Genomic DNA, 25,545 nt, shown 5'->3' on the forward strand with positions numbered 1-25,545 from the left:
TTTACAGATATAAACTCACAACCCTATATCATAGGCTTCAGAGGTAAATACATCTTTAGCTGGGCATAGTCTTTGTTCTTTTAATCCTATCACTTTGGAGGCTGAGGCAGGAGAAGTACTGTGAGTTCTAGGGTAACCTGGACTGCACAGTGAGTTATAGGTCAGCCTGGACTACAAAGTGAGGCATTGTCTCCAGAAAACAACAGCAAACACACACACACACACACACACACACACACACACACACACACACACACAGCTTAAATCATGGAATATTTTGTTTGGTACTGGGGATCTCATGCACTCTAGGTATGTTCTTAGCCACGGAGCTGTGCCACAGCCTCTTTTTTGGTTTTATACTTATTTAAAGCCTGAACTTTCTCATCACCTTTCTACTTGTCCAGTGCATAATGTGCCTCCAGGCTACCTTCAATCTTCCCAACCTTTTGATGAAACCATTTCTGGGAATGATTCTCTGCTATCTCCTCTCTTATAAGAAGGACTGGGGAGATGGTAGTGGAAGAGAGTGGGGTACTTGAGGGGCCATGCTGAACTATAAGCTTTCTGTTTGTTGTTTTTAATCTCAATATCAGGACCTTGTAACCACTAGGCAAGCATTTACCACATTCTTAACTCTCTTTTCCAGTTTTGAAAAACTTTTTAAAAAATTTTGTTTGTTAAGTGGGATTATGACCAGAAATTATCCTTGACTCTGGATACCCCACATACCAGTCCAGATAACTAACCTGCTTCTCTTTGGCTTGTCTCATGTTGAAACATGCTCTCCTTATGCTTTTGTTAAATGAGTATATGGTACCAGCAGGGAAGGTACCTCACAGGCTCACATACTGTGGACTTGGTTGCCAGGTGATGGGTTTATAGGAAGTGATTGAATCTCCGGGACTATGGCCTTATCGGATTACTCCATTGGTGGATTGTAATATGATGACATTATGGGGATGTGGTGACAGGTGAGGGGTGGAGCTTAGCTGGAGGATGAGGTCACTTGGGAGAAGATGTTCCATGCCCTCTATTCATTGTTTCTCTGCTTCTTTCCTATCATGAGATGAGCAGCTTCAGATACCTCCTTCTATGATACAAAGGGATGGAGCAACAGATGGACTGAAACCTCTGAAAACAAGAACTCAGCCGAAGCTGCCCCTGTGCTAAGTGAGTCCTCTCAAGTACTCATCACAGTAATGAAAACCTAACACAATAACATAAGAAGTCAAAGTCGTATCACAGGAAAAATGGCCAATTGTGTAATTCTGGGCCTTCTCTTAGGAAAAAACCTTATATATGAGTTACATTTTGAAACTATTAAGATTTTTAAGAGAAAATAAAAATGCCACAGGAGAAACCACCCCACAGTGAGTGTGATCATGCTGCAAAGGTCCAGGCACTATGCTTTATGCCTTTTGATGTTGTTTGGATTGGAGCATAGTCTGATATCAGACTGAGGATCAAGTCTTCCCAGTGCCTGTGGGTGGAGTAGGGCAAACCTGGGTACCCTGTTAAACCATAGTTCTCATTCCTCCAAAGATATACATTTCTCTCCTATTTTCTAGGAAAAGGCTTCACGCAGAGAAAGAAAACATCCAAACTACAAGCTTTATCTCAAGTGGAGTAGGGACATCACTGAAACTATAAGATTGAGTCCCCATAGCAACAAGCATAACATACTCCCAGGCCCATGTCAAATGCCATAGAAAATTCCAAATGACCTTCCTAATAGTATGTACCTGACCTTCAACAGTCACTGCAACAAAGAAAATAGGATGCTCTTAGATTGCCCATGTCTATTCCACTCACTTGTTCCAAGTCATAGTGAACAATGTCTCATTGTCTGGAAAGAGGGTCTTTGTTGCAAAAACAAAAACAAAAGGCAATAAGGGTGCTGGACATTAGACTAGGAAACAAGAATCCATTTAAAACAAATCTTGCATTTTTTTTTTTATCTAGACACACAAAGATGTTGATGCTTAAGCTCCAAGGTTCTCAATTCTGCACCTTTTGCAAAGAGTACGGGGTGAAATATTTTGAAGACTGACATTTCTCTACCCTTTGACTTGTCCTTATCTTCCATTACATTACCTTCATGCCGAATTCATTGACGAGTGTGCAGGATGACTCTGTAGCTGAGTAGAGTTAAGTTGTGGACACCTTCTAGTTTGGCTCTACCAAGTGGTTTGCAGTCACTTATGTGTACAGGTAAATTATCACCAGGCATCTCCTGAGGGAAATGACTTCCATGTTTGTTTCTGTGATAATCTATACAGTAATATGCCACAACAGGGGAGGGCATCTGTCCTTCACTATTCAGCACCAGAACATGGGAGTGGGCAAGATGGAGAGTTTAAAGTATGCTAACACAAAGTCTTATAAGAACTATAGCTCACATATTAATGGGATTTAACAGGGTTTCTGCCTTACACACATTTTAAAAAGGCAACTGACATTGCCAATAATAAATTATGAAGCTTCAATAAACAATCAAACTAAACCAAGTCCAATGAAATGACTTAGTGGGTGGAAGTTTTTTTGCCAGGCCTGAAAAAGTGAGTTCAGTTTTCTGGACCCACATGGTTCAGAAAGGAGAGAACAGATCCTCACAAGTTGTGTTCAGACCTCTGACCTCCACAAGTATGCTGTGGACACACACACACACACACACACACACACACACACACACACACACACATTCTTCCTAGCTTGCACATGGATGCAGGGGATCCAAACTCAGATCTCCAGGCTTCTGCAACCAACACATTACTGATGGAGCCTCTTTCCAGCTTCAAATAAAAACAAACTTTAATCAATCAGTATGAAGGAAAATATGAATACTCTTTCTATTGCACCATAGAAAATTATGTTTTCAAAATTGACAACATATGAAGAGGCAATCAAAGTGTATGCAGACAAACAAACAGGTAAAGAAATAGAAATATTATAATTTTTCTGGATTTTGTGGTTGATGGTATTTGACAATTAAAAATGTAATTAGTTATGATGTACTTGTTATTTTTATTATGGTAAGAACATCTTAACATGAGCTCTTTCCTCTTGACAAAATTGCAAGTATCCAGTACAACATTGTAATTATAGACATAAAGAGGCCAGGAATTAACTTGTGTTGCTGAAATTTTGTATCTGTTCGATGGTTTGGATGGCAAGAACACACTAAGCTTGCAGTTTGAAGTCTTGATCCCAGAGTATTACTACTGGGAGGGAGTGGGACCTATAAGAGGAGGAGCCTAACAGGAGGTCTCCCAGTTAGTAAGGTGCATTCTTAAAGTGATGTAGGGACTCCAGTCAACTGCTCTCAACTGCTGAGCCATCTCTTCAGGCACAGCAATTTTTTTTTTGTTTTTGGTCTTTTGAAATATGGTTTCATTGTGTAGCCCTGGCTGTCCTGGAGCTAGCTCTGTAGACCAGGTTGGCCTCGAACTCACAGAGATCCACCTGCCTCTGTCTCCCGAGTGTTGGGATTAAATGTGTGTGTGCCATCAATGCCCAGCATTGTTTTTAAAAGCTGAGTACTTCCAGTGTTTACATGCATACAATATTGTCTTTATTCATTGCACTGTAGATGGACATTTATGCTATTTGTTTATTTTAGATCTTCTGAAAGGCATTGTAATGAGCATGGAGTAGAGTCACCTTGGGAAGAGGGTGGGACTGTTGATGCAGAAGATGAAGTGGTATTGTGTAGCAGTACCATTTTTAGTTCCCCTTAGAACCTCTGTCAAGTTTACCAATGTGCGCTCCCACTAATGTACTCAAGGGCTCTTTTTCATCTGAGCTCCCATCAACATGTTAGATGCTTTACCCATTTAGTAATAGAAGATACAATTAACACTCCTAATACACTTTTGTTGTGTGCATGTGGTTACGACAGAGGTTAGCATCGACTCTACAGATCTTCCAGTCTAGACTGGGGAAGAGGGAAGAGGAGGAGGAGAGAAAATGAGAATAAGAGAATGAGACACAGATAAATGAAGCAGACAGGTGAGATAATTGCAAGTTATAGTAAATGCTGTAAAGATAATTAATTAATAACCATGAGCCTGAGATTAAAGTATAACCATATGGAAATGAAGTGATAAAGATGAAAAAAAAAAAAAGCTTCAGGAGATGAAGAGGGTGCCATCTTGGATAATTGTGGTCAGTAATACTGGAAAGGCAACTGGAGCTGAAACCCAAAAAATGAGATGTCAGTCATGTGACCAGTGGGGAAAGTCTTTTCTAGAGTGTAAATAAGTTTCACGAAGATCTGAGTGGGACAGGACTCTGTGGATCTGAGGAACTGAATCATTACCAGATAGTAGTCAGTTATCAAGGAGGTGACAGGTGGGACCAGAGTGGTAAGGAGTTGGCTGTTCCTCTGGGTGCCCCTCACACCTTCCTGTTGAAATGTAACTGATGTTGTGACAGTCTTAAGTGATGGGACCTTAAAGAGGTGAACAGGTCATGAGAGTGTTTCTGTATTAAAGCCCTCATTCTCAGAGTGGGTTCCTGACAGAACGAATGAGCCTCATTTCCTTCCCCTAAACTCACTGTGTTTTCTTGCTCCTTCAACACATAGAGAAGGTCCTTACCAAACACCAACACCACACTCTTGAGTTCCTAGTCATGAAGACTGTCAGAAGTCAATCTTTCTTCTCATTAATTACAGTCTGTGTTATTACCTCATAGTAACAGAAAATGGGCCAGGACACATAGTAAGGCATTTAAAGCTTCAAGTAGGGGAGAGGCAAGATGTTTTGAGAAGATTCTCCCTCCTTCTATGTGAGGAAAAGTTTCCTGGGCAGCATCACCCCAGTGCAAGTCCCAAGGGCTTTCAACAGGCATTGTCACTTATGTAACCACTGTGTTAATGGTAGCACAGGGGTGGTTCCCTGGAAGCAGCCCTTCTATAAGGTGTAGAATGGGAGGGGAGGAGAACATCAGACAGTGATTTTCCACCTTGGTAACACATTTAAAATTTGACTTTGTTTATTGTGTGTGTATGCATGTATCACACACACACACACACACACACAATTGTGTATATATGGAGATCAGAAGATAATTTGTTAGAGTCCGTTCTCTCCTTCTACCATGTGGTACTCGGATTGAACTCAGGTCATAAGGCTTGGTAGCAGGTGCCTTACTTATTGTATGAGTCATTTCTAAGGAACTCAGGTGTCCAGCTGTGTCTGCCATTCACACTTGGTAACCCTGAACAGCAGACAGGCCTTGTATGTGGCTACTATCAAGAGCATCTATTTAATGTTGGATTACTGGAGGAGAGAGAATGATACTAGCAAGAATGATAGCAAGAGAAGGTAAGGGATGTGTGTGAATCTTAGCCAAAAACAATGATGTACATGATGGCAACATCAACATGAAACCTATTATTTTATGTACTCACTAGAAAGGAAACGTGTTTTGATGTTGTTATAATGCCCCAGGAAAGAGATGATGGCCACTTGCCCTAGGATAGTGGCAGAGATAGAAGGAAGAGGTGGGGATTATGAAGTAGAGTAGACAGATTTAACTGAATGTGTCTGGGATAACACTAGCATGAAGAATCAAGAATCACTCTCAAGTTTCTGGAGAGACACTACATGATCAGTGTTTTAAAAACTCTAGTACGTTTCCGAGTCATTCAGGAAATTTGGTAAAATGCTCTGTTTGGGCCTCACCCAAATGTCTCTGACACTTGCACATGTAGTTCTGGAAATCTCCAGGTGCTGCTCTTGTTCTAGAGACAGCGTGCTACTCTAAAAGTTACCAGACTATGGGTTGGAATCCTAGACTAGGTCTCTATAAACTCCTAATGAAGCTACAGACTGATGAGTTAAATGACAGTCTTTGAGTTGGGATCCAGGAGCCTGAACTGGACCTTGTTCATATTTTCCCATGTCTGGAGTGATTGGTCTGGACAGTAATGTACTAAAAACGTTCCCAGAGCTTTTCCCAATTACATGTCAATAGCTTTGTGAGACATGAAACAAGATGTCACATACTAAGATGGGTACAGGTATCTTCTAATGGGGTTTCAGAAGAGACCTACTTCAGAAGAGCTTTCTGGCTGGCATACTGCTTTGGCACATGTAGATTTTATAACATATAGAACTTTATTTTTGCAAATGCAGTGATGTATACCTTCCAATAATCTAGCTACTACAGTTTTGTGCAGGCAGGCAATGGGGAAGGGCAGTATATATGTTAAGTGAATGAATGAATGAATGAATGAATATATGCTCCCTCTGGCATCATCAGAACCTAGCACAATGCCTGGTCAGCACTAGTTATATAATGGTTAACTAAATAAACTACATTGGCTGGTAAAAACATCAAAAGTTTGGAACTTTACTATTCTACTTGTAAAATAATTGCCCAGTTCTACACATCTATGACACCTGTGAACCACAATGATGGGCATGTCAAGATAACCCTAAGGATGCACTGGTGGCATTCATCCCTTGGACCAACAGCTCTTCAATTGGACTTAAGACCCACTCAACAAGAGGAAAATTATGCCTGGTACTGGAAATGTAGCCAACTACTCAAGGCCAATGAAGTCATGGATCTTGGAGGAAAACCAAAAACCACTCATTACTAAACCAGCATAATCCCTTATGGAACACTGCAGAAGAGGGAAGGGAAGATTGTAACAGAGAGGATCAGACTGTGCAACTATCTCCTAGTAATGCCAGTAGCTACACCCATAAAATCTCACCAACATGACTACTTAACCATGAGCTGAACAAGGACAACAACAATAGACATGCCAAAGTGAATAGAGGAAAGTTCATGAGCTCTTAGCCCTACACAAAGAACTGTAAATGACTAAGGGTTGCAGAGAGTGGGACAAAAAGTCTTCCCCAGGGAAGAGCTCAACAGTTTGTTATTCAATACTAATGGTTAGCCCCAGACACATATATTAAAGTAACATTAGATAGACTGGGTCCATTCTGTAACATGCTCAAGTGAGCCTGAGTTTTGATTTCCAGTTTCCAAGCCTTGAGATATTGTAGGGAAGTCTCTTCAGAAAGAGAATGTTCTGGTAGCATTTCAGTGACAGAGGTTAGGTTCCACATGTTTTTATTCACCATTGAAGCCTTCTAATGACATAGCCATTAGTTCATAGCCAACATGCAGGATGTGCAGGAAATGTAACTATTTGTTATTTTATTTTATTTTGTAAATTCCACACTGAATTTCAAATGGTCATCTGGTACTTTGAAGAAAGAGAAAACAAAGGCTTGATTGCATACACATTCAGATAGATGTAGATATAGATGTAGAGATAGACACACACACACACACACACACACACACACACAGAATACCAAATTTTAAAGAACAAAAGTACTCTTGTTGTAATTTCTCAACATGTTCAAATCTCAAAATATTACCCTGCCACAAGTGTGAATTGGCAAAGACTCTATCTCTAGCATCACATCATTCTAAAAGCTAATGTGGTATAGCTGCCCAGGGCTTCTGTGACTGTCAAGGGGGATAGTGCCTGAATCTCTTTGACTGTGAGAGTAATGAAATCTCTGTTGTTTAGGAAGACTTCTTAGAAACCCACCAGTCATAACATTTTGCTGGTGAAATGTTCCAGAACTTTCTTTTGGCATTAAATTGGCATTTTACCAAAGCATCTCTTGCCCATCAGAAGTGTTCCTAGGCAAAGAAAATACAATCTAATTGTGTTTTCAAAACAGGCCTGATTGCATGAAGGAGTCTTTCCAGAGGGAAGATTTAGACTCCCCAAAACATTTACGGAGTGTCCCTGCACACCAGGAGCTCAAAAGTCCAAGTGAAAATGAGCTTCTCTTTATGTAATGGGGGAAATGGCAACAGATTCTGATAATGTGAGGTGATAAAATATGGATAAAAGGCTCTGGGAACTTGGCAGGAGAGGCAATAGAAAATTTATAGAGGGAATGACATTGGTTTGGGTTGCAAAGGACACATAAATATTTTCCAGGTGGGAGTGAGAGGTGCAGAGGCAGAACCAGGTCAAGGGCATGTGTGTACACCAGTGTGAGACCTGGAAAGTGAGCAGGACTGGTCAGAACTGGATTTGGAAGAGGATGCAAGGACCATCGAAGTGAGGTTCTATAAGGCTAGCCTAGAAGCGCTTCTTCAGTTTCTCAGACTCTCCTGCCATGTCTGACATCCAGCATACCTACTATTTGTTGTGCCCGCAATGTGCCCAGAACTGAGCACCTGCGAAGGATTTTCTCCTTTGTTCTTCACAGTAGTCCTCTGGATAAAGTCTACTGTGGTAATCATTTTATGGAGGTCATTTCCTCTCTTCCTTTGCCTATGTTTTTGCTGATATTCTAGGTGCTTGCACAGTTCATATACTCTTGTACAACTGGTTTACTTCTACAGAATCAACATAATTGTTCCTTTCCTTCTTTTAGAAGTTCAAAGGCAAACTGATGGGACCTAGCATAGTGTCCACATCTGTCATGTTACAGGACATTTTGACCTCAGCATGTTGACCCTTCCTTTTTGACTTGGAGAACAATTTCTCCTGCTCTTTTAGCTCTGAGAACATTTTGAATTTAACAATTTTAATTAGAAATGTATCAACTTAGATGGACTTTCCATCCAGACAATATTTGCCAGAGTGATTCCATTAAGTCAATTTAATCTCTTGATCAATTTTCTACATAGCACAGTTAGACCATTTCTAAAAATGTTAACTCTACTGAAATCATTTTCATTTGGGCACATTCTTTTCTACTTAAATGTAAAAACAAAATTTGATGTATTGATTACATATTGTCCATATCAAATTTTATTGATTTTGGATTTTACTTTATATAATATCCATTATGTCAAATGTATGTTTTATTTCTGGATTAAAAACAGTAGATCTTATATATTTTCATAGATAAGTTAGAACCTTTGTCAATTTATAACAAATAGCAGTTTTGTTGGATGCAGCAGTCTTAGATGCTGATTATTTAGGCTAATCATCATCATGTGTATTGTAGTATTGAAATAATAATGCTTTGGGTATATTTTTTTATTAATGAGAAATGGGACAAGTTTTTTTGTGTACAAGTTTTTACAAGAGGAAGAAAGAATAAAAAGAATGAAGGAGGAAAAGGGGGAAACTAAAATGGAGAAAAGGAAGTCTTGGTGAGAGAGACAGGGAGTGAGTGACAGATACTTAGAGAAATGCACATTACTTTCTAAGCCCTCAAATGTATTGCAGAGGTTGTATCAGGGTAAGAATGGACAGTGAGTAAGGATAGTGCCGAGTAATTGTAGGAAGGTTGTTTTGCAAACAGATAGTGGCTGAGACTCCCATTAGTCTTAGGAATGAACCTAGAAGAGCATCCTCGAGGTTCTGCATTCTGTTGTGGGTTTGGAGTCTTGATGTGTATCTAAGCAGCACACAGGCATTGCTGGAAAGATGTAGCTCCCTGGTTTTTCTGTGGGGAGTAGAAGCCACTAGGCAGTATTCTGACCACTTGAGCAGTATGTCCCATAGTATTCTGCAGCAGAAGGTCTGGATCCTTGACATCTTCTGGGTTTTGAAGACAGGAGGTAGTTATATGTATTTCTGTTGTATCTTGCACATTAGTGGAGAAGAGGGCTAGCATTTCCTACTGCAACTTTTCCAATAAATTTATCACTCATCGGTTTTGCCCAATTCCATTTAGTGTAGAATACTGGATCCTTTGCAGTCCCGCTGGTGTCCATGGTCCACATCTCAAGCCTCTATTCTCTTTATTCCTGCCCCATGCACATTTCACTTCAGCAACTTAGACTTCCCTGCTTGCAGAGTATTTTAAGCCCTTTCTGGTTGTCATGCTGGTTTTTGCCTGGAGTTCTAAAGACTCATTTTCCAAAGAGGCTGTCTGTTTTCTGATTTGTGCAGGAGAATGAAGAGATGTGAGGGGAGCCATTTTGAATGTGGAGCGTGAGGGAGTGACTAGAGAAAACACTGTGCACAGGACAGACAAAGCCTAGGAAATGATAAGGACTAGGGGGAGACTAAGAGCAGCAGTCCTTTGAATGGGATTGGAGAAGGGCTGGGGATGTGACTCAGTGGCAGTGTTTGCTAGCAAGCATAGGGTCCTAGAATTCAAACCATGGCACTGCTAAAAATAGGTACAGAAGAGGCTGGGGAGACTTAGCTATAGAGGATGCTATTGGAGATGGAGAAAGCCCATCTTATCCTGCTAGGGTTTGAAGATGGTTTAAGTGTGTCCCTGGAATGTTCACATGTTAAAAGCCTGATTCCAAGTGTGGTGACTGTGAGAGGTAGTGGAATCTTCCCAGGGCAAGATGAGCCATCCTTGTAGAGTAAGCTAGTTCCTGTGAGAGCAGTTGTTATAAGAGCAAGATTGGTCCCTGAATCCATCAACATATGACTGCTTTGTGCTTCTCTCATCTTCTAAGATGATGCCAACACCATATTGTGGTAGAAGGAGAAACAGAAATAGCCACCTGCCCATGGACTCTCAGTCTCCAAACCTGTGGGCAAACAGAAACATTTTCTTTATAAAGTACCTGGCCTCAGGTGTTTTATTATTTCACCATTAAATGAACTAAAACATGCCTTCCTGTGGTTTTTTTTTCAGCACTCCTAATGTAGCCCCATATACAGATGCTTAAAATGTGTTAACTTCCCACAGTCCTGGTTAGGAAACACATGAGTGACTGAGCTCTATTCTTTTTGGGCTGGGGGACTACTTGTAAGGAAGAGATGGAGTTGGTAGCCAGGGCCAATGCTACCTTTTTGGAAGGCATCTATTAATTTTTCCTCAGAAGAAGCACCATTATGTTACAACTCACACAGTTACAGCACTAGATCACCTGTTCTGGTGACACAAATATCTTCTCTATGGCATTGTTCAGAAAATGGATGACACTTGCTTGGGGGGGGGGCTCAGAGTGTGAGACTGGAGGTTTTAAGTGAGTTGTTTTTGGACATAGAGTAGATTCCTGTTGGTCTGGGCTGTGTTCCAGGCAGGTAGGGATGATTGTTTGTTAGGAGTTGATAGCTGGGTTGAGTGAACACGCATAATTATCATTCACCTATATCTAGAGCACAAAGTATCTGTGGGCATCTTCTGAGCTCCTTGTGTAAGGCCTCATGTGACTGCAGGTAAGCTACATAGTCTCTCTAAGGCTCAGCATCTACATCTTCAAAATGATGAAATAGTTATCTCCTGAGATGTGGTAATAGATAAATATGTTATGGTACATTTAGTGCTTATTTTTTTCTATTTAGATTTCAATTAAGTTTCAATTGATTTTTGTGTGTGGTATAAAATTGGAATTTACCCTAATTTTCTTCTGAATGAATAGACAATTGTACCATAACACCACTTATTGACTAATACACTCTTGCTCTTACCAGTTAGAAATTCCACTTTCCCTGAAGATTTTAGATTTATTTAATTTTATGAACTACCCTGATACTGGGCACTCTTGAATTTTACTTTTATCAGATGTTAAGTTCTAACACCTATTTCTAGGTTATTATCTGCCCCTTATAGACACATTATTTATAATACTTCCAAATTGGACAGCCAAATTTCCATTAAAAGTAGAATGGATTAAAAAAAACTATATATTTACAATGAAATACCATAGCATAATAAGAAGAAACTAAGTGTTGAGAATGAATGCATTCCATGAGCATAATGTTGAGTTTAAGAAGCTACATGCAAAAGAATACGTAATGCATCATAGCTGTGAGATTTCATTTATACAGTTTTCAAAAATGGGCAAAACAGATTTGTGGTTTTAGAAATCATTATTGTAATTATAGAGAGAAGGAAAAGGGTTAAGGCTTAGCATGGGGCAGAAGGAGGCTCTATACTGTGTCCCGAGTGATGTGTTCACTCAACAATGATTAATCTGCTATAGGGTTCATACAGCAAAATAAGTCACTTAAAAACTTCCAGAATCTCTTACTGGGCCCCTAGTTCTGACATGGGGAAGTGGACACAGGCTTCCATCCCTAACGAAGAAGCTATCTTCAATTGACATCTACTTTCAAAGGAAAAAATAGTTTTCTTTAATAGAGACTCACTGAGTATATTAACCTCACTTAAGGTAGACCCCATGGCCACAGTAGATGACAACAGAGAAGGAACTCAGTAGCATCCATATAGACCTTTTGTTTCATACCGTTTGGGCGTTTTTTGGTCTTATTGGTCTTTTGTTTGTGAATTATGCTTCTGATTTTGTGTCCATATTCTTTCTTTTTTTCCCTTGATGTATTGTTTGGTTGGTTTGTATATTCTCTCTCTCTCTCTCTCTCTCTCTCTCTCTCTCTGTCTCTCTCCCTCTCTCTCTCTCTCTCTCTCTCTCTCTCTGTGTATGTGTGTGTGTGTGAGAGAGAGACATATGTACTTGTATGGCTAGATAAGATCTGGGACTGAGTTGTGGGAGGGGAACACTGATCAGAATTTATTATGCAAAAATATTAAAAAAAACATTCCCAGGGCCAGTAAGATGGCTCAGTGCTTCTGACCCCAAGAACCTGTGATGGAAGGAAAGAACCAACCCCTGAAGACTAGCAGTCCTCTGACCTCCACAGGACTGCTGTGGCATGCATATTTCCCAAACAATCAGGTTATAAATCAAGTTAAAAATTTAAAAATGCCCCCAAATTATTGAAAAACTAAAAGCAGGCATGGAAGTGTCTACCTGTAACCTCAGAACTAAGGAGGTGGAGGCAGGAGGATTATGAGTTTGGGGCCTTCCTGAAATACAGGATGAAGGAAAGCTCCATTCCCTCCTATCCTCCCAGGCTGCTTCTTTGTGGTCACTCCACCCACTCCCTTCCAGTCACTATTCTCTTCATCACAGTAGCTTTGTCTTTTCAACGATATCTGTCTAGATTTTGCTCCATTTAAAAGTGTAACAAATTCAAAGAAAGACAGTTGATCAGTACTGAGAATTAGCACAAGAATTTATACTGAGAAACAAATAGAAGGGGCACAACTTAGGGGCATACATGTTTGTTCCTCACTGAAATATGTATCAAGAGAAGGTATGGCACTCCCTTTCCTACAGAATTCTTCCTGTTAGTTCTTGTGTTCCTGAAGATTAGAAGACAGGGTCTTGCACATGTTAGGCAAGCGTGCTACCAGTGGCTGTAGCCCAAGTGACTGAAGTTTTTAAAGATTTATGACCCAAACAAGGAGGGCCCCCAGACTGATAGCTGGAAATCCAGCATGGGACTGACTCAGACCCCCTGAATATGGGTGTGAGCTAGAAGGACTGAGCAGTCTAAGGGATCTCAGACAGTGGAATCAGGATGTATTCCTGGTGCACAAAAGGACCTTGTGAACACATACCCCATGGAGGGATACTGCCTTAACCTAGAGACAGAAGAGAAGTCCTAGTTCCTACTTCAAATGACTTGACAGATTTACATGACCCCACCTGGATGGCATTGCCTTATATGTGGAATTGGGGTGGGGAGATGGGAGGGGAGGGTGGTCAGGGTGCATGTGAGCAGGGAGAGTGAGTAAGAGGGAGGGAGAGGGAACTGGGATGGACATGTAAAATAAATAATAATAATAATATTAATAACAATAATAAAGATTCATGGTCAGCTTATTGTGTTTTATGTTTTTATGATTTTTTTCTTTTCTTTTATTGAAAACTCTATGAGATGAGACCTGTACCTGACACTGCTTGGGTGACCAAGAACCACAGACTAGATAGCCTAGAAACCTAGGGTAAAAGCAAATACTACTGGTAAAAAAAAAAAGAAATAGATTTTTTTTTAATAAAATATCTTCTGATCATGGTTTCCCTTCCCTCTTCTCATTTACTCCCTATCTCTCCACCCAGCTCCATACCCAGATCCATACCCTTTCTGTCTATTGTTAGAAAACAAACAGACATCCAAAGACTAATAACAAAATAAGGCAAATGAAAGCAAACAAATAGGCACAGGACAAAACATCCAAACAAGAATAAGAACCAAAGATATACCACAAGAAATGTTTATATACAGAGAAAAAAACATGCTCATTCACACAGGAGTTCCTTCAAAACATATACATACACATGTAAAGGACCTGCAAGTTAAAAACAAAACAAAATACCCTGACACACCATTATGTAACAAATAACCTCCAAAGATGCCACTGAGTTGATTTGTGTTGGCCATCTACTGCTGGGCATGGGGCCTACCCTTAAGAGTGGTTTGTTTCTCCAGTGAGGTTCCCTTGGAGAAATCCAATCACTCATTTGCAAGTGGTTATCAATTGGAGATAGTTTTTTGTTTAGAGATGGGGGCATGTGTCTACTTCCTTCTGCACTAGGACTCCATCTGCAGACCTGTGCAGGTCCTATGCATGCTGTCACAGACTTTGTGAGTCTGTATGTTGGTCATGCTGTGTTTAGGCCTTGATTCCTTGGTGTTCTTCATTCCATCTGGCTCATATGCTGTTTTTGCTTCCTCTCATAAGGGTTCCCTGAATCCTGGGGTGAAGACTTTTATAGAGACCTCCCATTTAGGACTGAGTGTTCCAAGGTCTCTTGCTGTCTGTAAATTGTTTGTCTCTATATTTGTTTCTATCTGCTGCAGGCAGGAACTGTCTCTGATGATGCAAGGCATTGATCTATGAGTATAGTAGGATGTGGTAAGAAGTCATTTTGTTGCTACCTTTAGCAGAACAGTAATATTTGGTTTTTGCCCTAAAATCTTTCTAGACTCAGGTTTTGGCCACCCATGCAACTTTGTGTATGGATTCCATCTCATGGAGTGGGCCTTAATGCAAATCAGATATTGGTTGCTTACTTTCACAGGCTTTGTGCCATTATCGTACCACCATATTTTGCAAACATGCCACCCTTGAGATCAAAGGGTTTGTAGCTGAGTTGGTGTTTACCTTCTTCCTTTTGTAGCATTTAGAGTATTTTTTAGTATCATGGCTACTGGTCTGTAGGGGTGAAGGCTCTAGGTAGACATCAACTTGACTTCTCCATGTTCAACAAATTGTGGAGGTGTTGTCTTCAGCAATAAGAGTCTTACTGTCAGTTTATGGAGAGCCACTAATAACTTTGACAACATCCATCATTGTTTGGGGGGTTCCCATGGGATCCCTTTGGTCAAGAACTTGAATATATATATATATATATATATATATATATATCTAATTTCAGACTCTGGAAACTTCAATTGGTGAGTTGTCCAGTTGGGGCTTTGTCTCCCGCATTATTTACCTGTTTTGTTTACATTGCCTTTATATATGTATATATTTTAGGAAGCTTCTATTGTATTAGTTTTCTAAATGGCTCCCGAAATAGCTCAGTTTTAGTTGTCCCTCCTCATATTCCCTGCCTCATTTATCCTTTCCCCCTGGTCCCTTAGTCTCTACTTAATCCAACATCAATGTATAAGTGAGTGATATCATATTTGTCTTTCTGGTCTGAGTTATATAACCCAGGGTGATTTTTTTCTAGTTTCATCCATTTATTTGTGAATTTTATGATTTCAATTTTAATGGCCAAATAATATTTTATTGTGCAAATGTACCACATTTTCTTTTTCCTTTTATCCACTGACAGACATCTAAGTTGTTTCCAATTTCTGGTTATTATGAATGAAGCATCAGTAAACAGAGCTGAGCAAGGGTCTCTGTAGTAGGATAAAGCATCTTTTGGGTACATGCTCAAGAGTGGCATAGCTGGATTTTGAGGTAGATGGCTTCCTGTCTTTCATAGGGACTGCCACATTGGTTTCCATAGCGGCTGTACAAGATTGTATTTCCACCAGTAAGGAAGGAATGTTCCCCTTACTCTGTATCCTTACCTGAATGAGCCATCATTTGTTTTATTTATCTTGGCCATTCTGACTGGTTCCTGGGTAGATTATCTTTCTAGGTGTTTTAGTTAGGGTTTCTATTGCTTTGAAGAGACACCATGACCACAACAACTCTTATAAAGGAAAACATTTAATTGGAGCTATAAGCTCCAGAGGTTTAGTATATTATCATCTGATAATGTCTAGGCAGACATGGTGCTGGAGAGTTTTATATCTTAATCAACTGGCAGCAGAAGTGAATGGCTTCAGCTTCAGAGACCTTGAAGTCCACCCCTTAGTGACACACTTCCTCTAACAAAGCCACTACTACTCCAAAAAGGCCTTACCTCCTAATAATGCCTCTTCCTATGCATCAAGTATTCAAACACAGTAGTCCATGGGGGCCATTCCTATTTAAACCACCACACTAGGTATTGGGAGCTGACACAAAGGAATGGGGGTGAAACTCTAAGTTGTTGGAGTTTATGGAGTTCCACATCAGAGAGGAAAGAAGAAAGCAGAATCTGCCACCAGGATCTGCTTATTGCCCTTGGAATTGGGGTAGAGAGGGAGGAGAGGCTGCAGTAGGTAGTCTGCTATAGAGCTGGGGCTGAGACTGGGGAATTGGATTTGGAGGACAGGAGGGAGAGTGAAGATCTGAAGATAACTTCCTTCCTTCCTTTCTTCCTTCCTTCCCTCCCTCCCTCCCTTCCTCTCTCCCTCCCTCCCTTCCTTCCTTTCATCTCTGAGTTCTTAATGAATGTTCTGTGTGTCTATTGACTGATTGCTGGGCTGGTGCCATATTGTTTTATTATTGTATCTTTATTACATATTGTGATATGTGATCCTTTATCACCATTCTTCTCTCTTAAGTTCTTGGCTGTTCGTGGTGTGTGTGTGTGTGTGTGTGTGTGTGTGTGTGTGTGGTGTGCAATTCATACATATAATAAAATTACTAAGTTCCAAAATTATTAGGACTCAATTTTAACCATGTATTGTTGGTTCATGTATAAATTTAAGGAATAATGTCAAGGTTTTGAAATAGTGACTTTTCCTAATTTAGACAATGGCATATATGTCAACCTTCTAGAGTTCCCATTTTTGTCTTTTGATTTAAAAATATAATTCATTCATATTTTAAATTAGGCACTCTCATGGCTATAAAATATTATGATTAGTGTCTCTTTCATTTTGCTTTTCAAGTAGATATTAAACACATTCATGCTGAGTGGGGATTCTGCCTGGAGCCACTTCTCTGTTCCTCTGCCATGCTCAAGCTGCATTGTTGTTTCAGAGGCTGCCATATGAAGGATACATGACCTTGAGCCAGGGCAACAGTTTATTTTAACAAATGACCATGTTTTGGGTTCAGGCTCTACCACTTTGGGATTGGCTGATGATTAGGACAGCTGGCCCTAATGGTATCATTGGGTCTCAGAAACCAGGATCACTTAAGGGGATGGAACTAAGGCAAAGTTGGCTCCATAAGGTGGCTTCTAGGTATGAGAAGAAGCCTATTGTACCTAAGTGTCATCCAAGATATTAGCATAACAAAATCTTCAATTTAGCCTGTGATGTTGACAAGAATAGTCAAGGATGCAGAAGTCTCAAAGGGTGGAATGGGACTTGGGAAGATCACCCGTGGCAACATTCCAGAGAGGTGTGTGGTGGCTTGTACCTGGAGGTGTGAGCCCATGTGAATCTATGGGAATTGGTAAGAGATCATAACAGGCAAGGTTGTCACCAACACTGGTTTGGCCTGGAAATGTTATCCTTTCTTTTCTCTCTGGTCCTGCCCAGATATGTCTCCTTAATGCCATGTGCATACCCACTCTCCATTTCCTTCCATACTTCCTTCTGCTTCTTGTTCTGTGCTTACCCCTTCTCTAGTCAACTCTATATCTCTGCCATTCTCCATTTTGGTGGTGATGGCAAACCCTACAGTAGCCTGGTGTTTCAGGGTTTGGAGAGAGTCCTTGAGATTGACTAGAAATGAATTCTTCCTTCTTTATCTGATTCTAGCAAGTGACTAGCATAAAGACTTTGAGCCAACTGTGACAATAGATTGTTCCACAAGTGACACATGACATGAAACCACCCACATCCCCTGAAATAACAAGTATGCACACTCCCATGTATCCCATGTGATGCTTTGCTGAGCCTAGACTTTCCGTCCAAGTGCAGGCAGACGGTGCAATTTTATTGTCCTTCCTTGTGACCACAGCTTAGCCACAGGAACAAGGTGCTATCATTTTCCTATGCTTCTTGTTTTAGGTTGTAATTGTCCAGGTCCTACCGACACTTGATGGAACACCTGTCATTAATGCATCACTCAGGATAGCACAGGAAGGGAAGCACAGATGAGCCTTGCTTATTGAGATATACATTCAACAGCCAGTTCAGAAACCCTTGAGTGCATTGTCACTCAGGATAGCGCATCAAACTTGGATAGGTATTTCTTACCTTAAAAAGCATAGCTGTTAGCAGGGACAACAATCATTAGGCAAGGACAATACAGCATGGCAAGTATGATAAGGGAAATGTCTGCTAAACACTGAGGCCATCAGTTGGAGTTAGATGGAGAGAGGGTATTTGAAATATATTTGACAGAGCTGGGTGCTAAGTGCTCAGCTGAGCAGCATAGCAATGCCCAACAGAAAAGTGGAGACAGGCATGGACAGAGATTGGTGGCCAGTAAACAGGTATTAATTAAAAATGAGGTACTTTTAAGCCTTCAAAGACCGGCAGAAACTGAAAATGAGGGGGAGCTTCTAGAATTGTAAGAATGCAGACAGAAGCTTGCATTTTGTCATGGGCCTTTTTAGCTTCATAATTATGCCATGTTCAGCTTAAAAATACACAATGTGTTTGTCCTGATCTGTCCTTCTTTTGGCAATCTATCCTATATAATAAATGAAGGTATTTGTTAGGACAATAAAATGGAAGAGCTTAAATACACATGGCCCTTTCTTATTATGAAATATTAAGTAGTTAAGGAGAAAAAACTTAAACATATGATTTCTTTTTTTTTCCACACCAAAGGAATGCCTGTTATATGTTGTTAAGGGACAAGCAAGTTGCTGAGAATATATGTAGTGTAGTGTTGTTCTGGTAAAAATCAATAACAAAATCTTTCCCTCTCTCTCCTCCACTTTTCCTTCCTCTTTGTCGTTTTCACTCCTTCCCTTTCTTCTTCCATCCCCTCCTCTGTCTTTAAATGAGTATGGAGAAAAGAGAGATAGGTGAGACACTGGGAGGATCATAGGGAGGCTGAGGCTGGAGGATCATGAGATCTAGGCTACATACCAAGATCTTGTCACAAAGCAAAACAAAACAACACAATAAAGCAAAACAAACAGAAGGACAGACTCCAAGTTTTGACATGACTGGTTTCAGAGCTCTTGTTTCTGAGAAGTCGCCATATACTTTCTCCTGTTAAGTATGTGGGCTGCAGATACCTCTCAGTGGGTAGAGGTTCTTGTTGCCAAGTCTGATGACCTAGGTTTGGTTTCTAGAACCCAATCGAAGAAGCAGAGAACAGAGCGCTCACCTCTGCATGCCTGCCATCACATGTGCCACCGGCCACATGCATACATATGCACACATACAGTACATCCTGTTGAGTCCATTTAGTGTCATTTGTATGTAATATGTTTAGGGTTAACCACTTGGGTTTGGGTGACTTACTGGGGGGCTCATCACTAGAGAAGACTGATTCTCCCTCTTTTAGTGGCCATTAATTGTAGCCTGTAGCTCTTCATCTAAGAGTGAGACCTTGTGAAAACTTCCCTATCCAGAAAGACATGTCAGCTGGTATCATTATGCATGCCTTGTTTAGGCAACCATATTATTGAGAATTCATGCACATATAGAATTTCTTGACACTATCTCACAGTGTCTTCTGACTCCTTATTACCCTTTCCTCCACTCTTCTGAGCCTTTGGTGGAGGGGGTATGTTGTAGATGCATCGTTTGGAGCTGGGCACACCACAACCAATTGTCCTCTGTGTTTTCACCAGCTATGGGTTTCTGTGATGTCCTCTATGTGCTGCAAAGGCAGCTTCTTTGATGAGTATGGGAACTGCACTTATCCGTGGATATAAGGACAGGCATCACATGCCAGTCTTGGAGCTGAAGAACCGATGACTAGAAAGTGGAAGATAGTTAAAAAAAAAAAAAAAAAAAGCCCACTAAGTACTCACTCTTTCTGTATCCTGTACAGAAATAACTTTCTTCCAGAGAAAATTACTGCAGCCTACACCTCTCAAACACTGTAAGGTATTTTCCAGCTGCACCAGCAAATCCTGAGTGGGGAGCAAGACCCTGTTTTGTAAGACATTAGCAGGATGCCCAGGTTCCACTAGAATGGGCTCAGGGAAGGCTGATGGCAGAGCTGTCATCAAAATACAGAGAACAACTGACTGAAGGGTGCTCATCTTCAATTGATGCATCTACAACACACTTATTACACCAAAGGCTCAGAAGAGTGGACGGAAAGAAAGTAAGAGCCAGAGGACCAGGATTTCTGCTGTGAGATAGTGTCTTCTATATGTGAGAAGGAAGCTGTACCCAATGAGCTACATGAGCCAGAAGCAAGTTTCCCCAATGCCATCCTGGAGTATTAGTGGAAGCCTTTGGAGAGCCTGGACTCCACTTCCACTGGCAGAAATGGTTGTTTGTGTTTTCATAACAAAAATCTGATACCAGGTAATTTAAAAAGATCAGATGTGTCTAGTCATAGCTCTGGTAAGTGGTAGATCATCTAAGATTAAGACAATGACAGGTTCAGTTGTCAGAGGATACACTAGTCTGCATGCTTCATGGCAGAAGGAAGGCAAGATGGTGAAATGATGTGTGAAGTCTCTTATCAAGGGTCATTTTGATACTAACAAGGGGGGACCCTTTGTGTTCTAATCGTCTTTTGAGGACCTTATACATTGATAACCCATGAATTTTGGAGAACATACATTTAACACATAATAGGTGGTGGTGCTGGACGTCTTTTTGGGTGCCATGGTGTTTGCTGCTGAAGGTAACAAAGGCATCTCAGCAGGGTGCCCGAGAAGAGCCTATGAGAAGCAGGGATTCTACCCTCACAGTAATAGGAACAGTCTATTAGCATGTCCACAGAGACTGGATAGGGAACCTGCAATTCCTCCTCTGTCTGGTGAAAATGAGGTGGCGTGTCACCATTCATGGCCTGAGAGGCCGTGGGAGAATTCAACAAAAGCCACGGGCTTAAATAAGGGCTGAAGCCATCACAACACAAAAACATCGAGGTTGCAGTCCCAAATCACGCACATTGCCAAGAACATTGTAGATTTTGAACTGAATGAAGAGTTCAAGCAATCCATACTAGCATCAAAATACAGATATGTCAAAATTATTAGCTAAAAATTGAGGAGTCTCTGGTAAAAAAAAAATACTTCAACAGTAGCAAACATCTAGAAAGAAAACAACAACAAAAGTGATGAGAGGTCGCAGGAAGAACCAAGAGGAAATAATGGTGTCAGAGTCACAACACCCAGGAAGAGAAGAGCTCAGTGGAGAGCTGATGGCAGGATGGGAGGGAGAGCTGGAAGATTAGTAAATCTACATAGGGAAAAAGAGCCTCAGGGCCCATGGAAGTGTGACTAAAATAAACCCTCTGACATTTAGTCATAGGAGATGACTAAAAAATGTTGGTTTGGGGGGTGGGTAGGTATTGAACCTAAGTCTTTGTGCATGCTAAATAAGCCATCTACCAAGGAGCCAGGCCCCAAAAGTTTTGAAAGGGACGACAAAGCCAGAAATGGTGGCATATACCTGTAACCTGTAAATGGATAGTTGAGGCAGGCGGATCACAAGTTCAAGGTTGTCCCCTACTACAGAGTGATTTCAAAGTCAGCTTAGTAAGTTAGTAAGGCTCTGTCTCAGGTTTATAAACAAGCAAGGGCCAGGGCTAGAGCTCCATGGTGCAGCGCTTTCTTAGCATTCAAGAGGCTATGGGTCTAGTCTATTGTACTGCCCAAAATAAAACAAGGCAACAGCAACCAAGTTAAAGGGAAGGCAGAGTGGCTACAGCTATAGCAATATGAGGTAGAGCAAATTGAAGAACACAGAATCACCAGAGTTGGACCTTATGCTGTGTTAAAAGAGTCGATCCAAAAGACAGCAATCTTCAGTGCTCTACCATAAACAACAGAGCTCTAAAACATGTGTGTGAACAATTATGTGAACTCAAAGGAGCAGCAAACGAAGTCACCATTACTCCAGCAGATCTCTCTCTGAAACAGACTTCAAGTGCTTATGGAACACAGAGAAGGTGGACTATATCCTGGTCTATAAAACAAAATCGAGAAGTAGAAATAATATCATGACTTCCAGTCAGGATAGAATCAAACTAGAAACCCAAGTAATGATGAAAATTTTTAGCTAGAATAGAGGCAGGAAAATGGAGTAGATGCAGGTTAGAAAGTATGATGTCTCAAGTGTGAAACCTCACTCATAGGGTCAGGTATTGAATGCATAGTCCCTGCTGGTGACACTGTGCTGGGTGGTGATAGAAACTGTAGGGGGCCTAACTGGAGGATGTAGACCACTGAGGTAAGTTCTTGGGGGATGTCTCGTCCTGACTTCTTCCTCTTGTCTGTCTCTGCTTCCTGGTGAGCTGCTTAGCTGTATTATTATCCTACAGGCAAACTGTTCCTCACTTCAGGCCTCTAACAGTGGAATCAGCTGACTGCAGACCAAGACTTGTAAAACCATGAGTCTAGGTAATCTTTCCTTTAGGTTATTTCTCTTGGATATTTGTCACACTGAGGAAAACCCAATATAGAAGGGAAATGATTAAATGGTCCCTATCTTCAAAAGACACACAGAAAGTCTCATGGAATATATAAACACAGCCACTGAACTAATAAGTGAGTCAACAAGGTTGCAGGAAATATGATCTAATAGCTTGTTCTGTCATCAAACACATGGGCCATTTGTGAGCACTCCTCAAATATTGTAAACCTAAACATGCACAGAACTTGTATGTTGAAAAGTGCATGATGTTTGCTGTGGTTGGAGTTCTGAAATGTCCCACATATGGTCGTGTTTGAACACTTCGTTCCAAGTTAGTGATGCAGTTTGAAAGATTGTGGAAACTTTAGGAGGTGGAGCCTCCCTGGAGGAAGTCAGTCACTGAGGCTGGGCCATGAGGCTTTGTAGCTTGGCCTGAGTTTCTGCTCTCTCTGCTTCCTGAGTGTGGATGCAATGTGACCAGGCAGCTTCCTCCTCTTACCACTGGGCCTTTCCTGCCATAGTAGACTATATTCCCCTGCAACTGTAAGCCAAAGCTTTCAAATGGTACTGGCAGCAACAAGAAAGTAACTAATACAGTGTTCATTGAAGAAATCAAATGAAATTTATGTAAACACGGGCTGTATAATGTTCATCAGTGGAAAGCCTTAACATGATGATGATGATTTCAACTTTCTATACAATCCTTAAAATATAGATTCTAAACTGTTATTCTAAAGTTTACATAGAAAATATAGATTCTAAACTGTTATTCTAAAGTTTACATAGAAAAGGTAAAGGAAACAGAAAGGTCAGAACAATGCTGTAAAAGAACAAGTGTGAGCAAATGGACGCTGGGAGCCCATTTCCCATGGAGGACCACTCTCTCAGCCTAGACACACCAGGGAGGGCCTAGGCCCGACCCCAAATGATATGACAGACTTTTATGATCCCCTATGGTAGACTTCACCCTCCCTGGGGAGTGGATGGGATGGGTGTCAGTGGGGGGCATGAGAGGATGGGAGAAAGAGGGAATTGGGATTGATATATAAAATAAGATTGTTTCTAAATAAAAAATAAAAAAGGACAAGTGTGAGGATATCTTGCAGTGATCAAGGTAATATGGATGGTGCCAGTGAGATGGCTCGTTGGGTAGAAGTGCTTCATATGCTTGTGTGAGTTTGGACCCTGGAACCCTTGGTAGACAGAGAGAACAGACTCTGTGAAGCTGTCCTCTGACCATCACAATAGTGCCTTGATGAGCACACCCACACATATTGCCCCACCCTGAAATAATAAAAGATAAAATAATTTGAAAAACCAAATACAAAGACTTTATGGATATTTGTCAGGAAAGGAACTTACAGGTTTCTTTTTCTAATTTGGAAACTATGAACTTAAAAATTCTAGTTTATCATTGATGGGATATTTGGTAAAATGCAGCATGATGTTTAAAAAAATGAAATAAAAATGAAGATATTAAACATCCCTTTTTACTACAGCATTCTTCAGGTGTTAACTTACTTTGTTAAAATCTCTATACAACTGTTCTGGATTATGGACTAGTAATGTGAGCAGAGTCACTACAGAAGAACCACTACTACATTCTCAACTGTGTATTACAGAACACTGCTGGTATTAGTCAGAGTAGCACCACTATGGCGAGGAGAAGCCACCGTCTTATTATATATTATGTAGTATAATATATAACTGCATTAATCAGTGTGGCAGACTAGTGGGTCTCAGGATATGGAACCCTGACCCCAGGATACCCCTGGGACCTGCTCAGTTTCTCAGTTTCTCATTGTTGTCATCACCTGACTGGGGCACTCAGGATAAAAGCATAGGCTCAGAGTTTTCAGGAACCAAGGCCCTCATGGTGGGGAAGGCATGGCTGCAGAGGGAGGCAGGAACTTGCAGCATCTCTGGGACAGCAAACAGAATTCTCAGCCTGGAGTCAGCTATGGGTTCACTTTCAAGGCTTGTCCTCAGAGACCAGAGTCTGCTTGCTAGAGCACAGTCCCAAATGTAACATGACCAGGTGACTACATGCCTGAACCATGAGCCTGTGGGGAACATTCCTGGCTCAAGCGAAAACAATAAAAATGGTAAGGAAGAAATTTACAATGGATAAAAACCATCTCATAGCAAGACTGACACTTGTCATGTATCAAGGCTTGCCACCTCTCTGCCAGCAGTCATTGTGCTCCTTGTTATTGCACATTTGCGTGGAAAAGAACACTGGCTTCATTTATAAGTGCCCTTGGTGGAGCAGTAAAAATAATTATTAAAAAATCCCAAGCCTTGAGTATAACTGTCTTTTACCATTTTTGGTGATGAAAGGGCATGTGTCTAGCAGCCTGCTGCAAGCCCAGTATGATGGTTGCCTTGAGAAGAGGCACTTAGGGAGGTGAGTGCCCAGCCAAGTGCTAAGAAGAAATTTCAAAATGTTCAGCACTGTTGTCCTTCTCGTTGAATCTTTTATTTTGGAAAATGTAGTTATATTTAATAAGCCAGCTGCTTTTTCTTGAGGACCCACCCCTAATTGAATGGTTATTGGCAGCTGATGACTGCCCCGGAGGGATGGTCAGTTTTCTTTGTGGGTGTGGTCTGCATTGGGTCACCATGTTCTAGTGGATGACCCTACATATGGACAGCACTAGTTGGACTCGATAGAGTATAAAAAATCTGATAGCACTTTAACTTGAAAACAGGACTGAGAGACAAACAATGGTTCTTGACATCAGTATCTGGTGTACAACTTTCTTTTGAAGAATGGCTGAAAAGAGCCAGGCACTTTAAGAAAATGAAGCAGTGTTTATTGTCACTGGTAAAATCTGTCTTCCAGAGCAAAGCTACAGTTTTGAAGTATATTTCCTGCAATTAGTGTAACAGCCTCCTCATTTATAGAGATGTTTTAGATAAAATCAAGGCACTGATTGGTGTGTGTGTGTGTGTGTGTGTGTGTGTATGTACACATG

This window comes from Phodopus roborovskii, unplaced genomic scaffold, assembly GCF_943737965.1.
Source record: "Phodopus roborovskii unplaced genomic scaffold, PHOROB, whole genome shotgun sequence".
Taxonomy (NCBI): domain Eukaryota; kingdom Metazoa; phylum Chordata; class Mammalia; order Rodentia; family Cricetidae; genus Phodopus; species Phodopus roborovskii.